Below are 2,376 nucleotides of genomic sequence, written 5' to 3'. Positions count from 1 at the left end.
TTGAGACAAAGTTGTCAAATTCTATGAACAATACTGTGGGGATTGTGACTGAATTACCTCAGTTTTATAGATTATTTTGGGGGAAATAACAGCTTTATAATATTTGTTCTTCCTATCCTTGAACATGGTATATACATCAGTTCCTCAAATTACGTTATTTCACATCGTTGTTTTGTTATAACATTGATGGAATGTCATAGGACAGCGGTCGCCAACTGGTGGTCCGCGGACCACTGGTGGTCGTGAGGTCTGAAAGGTTGACGACCGCTGGCCTGGAGGGCCTGAAAGTGGTGACCTTGTCCTGTGAGGTGAGGGGGTTTGCCTGTTGCTTCCGCAGGAGAGGAAGGATGGGGGAGCCAGCAAGATGGCAGACGTCTTTGCACCCTAGAGCCCCCCAAACTTTAGTGAAGTATGCAAAGTCACAAAATGTCTGGTGAAAGTAGATTCTGGTTTTGTTTACGTTGTGGGGTTTTGTGTATATGTGGCAACTAATCAAAGTGCTGTGTTGCCCAACTGGCGTGGCTCAGTGATTGAGCATCTAACAAAGTATGAACCAGAAGGTCACAGTTCAATTCCTAGTCAGGGCACATGCCTGGGTTGTGGGTTCAACCCCAAGTGTGGGGCGTGCAGGAGGCAGCCAATCAATGATTCTCTCTCATCATTTATGTTTCTATCTCTCTCCTCTCCCTTTCTCTCTGAAATCTAATTTTAAAAATATATTTTTTTAAATGTTCTGTATTATCCAGGTGGACATGGCAGGACTTGGGCAGCCAGTCGTCTCATTTATAGGCAGGCAGCTGGGAAAAATATGAACAAGTGAGCAGTCAGAAATTCTCAAAAGCATAGGAGGGCTCTGGATTCTCACTTGCCATGTGTCCTGTGTTGGATGTATGTTTACATAAATATCTGCAGAGTAGGAGCCCCTAGCTTACACTTTACTAAATGCATGTGGCTTGACAGTCTACCTTTAATCCTTGCTGGCCCAAGGGAGAGCATTAAATGAAAAAAAAAAATGAATCTTAAAGAATGTGGGACACTTTATACATTGTGATTGTAACCTTGTAACAACTATTTATAGGGGAAAATTAACTAAATATATCAAAATATGAAATCAAGTGGAGTTATAAGTCACTTTCTCTTTTCCCTGTTTCAAAGATTCTGTAATATGGTGATATTACTTTAGTTTTACATTTTGAATAAGTACTTATGAAGGCTGCATAATAATGTGAGGAACTGTTCATGATAGAATGCTAAGTTGAAGACTTAGAATTAAAGAAGTACTTCACGATGTCTGCAGTGATGTAAAATAAAAATGTAATACGTGCAGACAAGTTGTGGAAGGGCTATTAAAAACTGTCACAATTAGATTTTTCTGGGAAGCAGACTCTAAGTCTGAGTTGGATTCAAGGTGTTTATCAGGTGGACCTTAGGATCAACACCTATGGAAAAGGGCCAGCAGAAGCAGGGTGGGCAGAAGGTGAGGTCCAGCTTCCCCATTGGCCACAATACCTGCCCTGCACACTCCCACCCCACTCAGTCATTGGAAGTGGGCTGCTCCAGGCAGGGGTGACCTCGGGATAGGCAGGGGTGACCTTGGGACAGGCAGGCTGCTGATAATATGCCTGGTAGCCACCAATTCCTTCCTTGAAGGGGAACCTGAGCCACACAGTTCATATCTGGGACAAAAACATATATATATATATATATATATATATATATATATATATATATATATATATATATATATGGCTAATATTCAAAGTGTCCCCTCAGAAGTTTGACCGGGAGACAGGGACTATGACGTGAGCTGACCACCAGGGGGCGGTGCAGAACAAAGGAAGGCCCTGGCCAGCAACTGGAAGGCCCCGATTGGTCCTGATCACTGGCCAGGCCTAGGGACCCTACCTGTGCACAAATTTTGTGCACCAGGCCTCTAGTTTTGTATAAAATGGTAGAGTAAAATGTAATGTAAATATTTCTCTCTTTTCCGCATCCAGTGCGGCTAGAAAGCGGTCCAGTTCCTGAGTAGGGGTGGCTGGGGATTGATAAAATGAAAGAAAGAGACACAGAGATAGAAGGAAAAAGCTGGGGCCAGGTGGGACCACTGTCCTCTGATATGGACAGGGACAGAAACAGTGACCCCAAGCCAATACAGCATGTTTATTTTATACAGCAAAAAAACAGGAAGTTTTGCTAAAAGTCAAGACAAAGGAGATTATATGCATTCTTGGGTGGGCCTGAGTTGTATTCATTCCTGGTGCTTGGCTGAAGTTAAATAACAAAACCCACCCCCTGGCACCTGGGCTGAAGGTCAAGCTGACAACACTCTTGCCTTTTGGCAAAGTGTGTTTCCAGGGCGTGGCTTTGCCAATGCCA

This window comes from Plecotus auritus (genome assembly GCF_963455305.1).
Source record: "Plecotus auritus genome assembly, chromosome: 4".
NCBI lineage: Eukaryota > Metazoa > Chordata > Mammalia > Chiroptera > Vespertilionidae > Plecotus > Plecotus auritus.
This window is presented reverse-complemented; position numbering follows the sequence as displayed.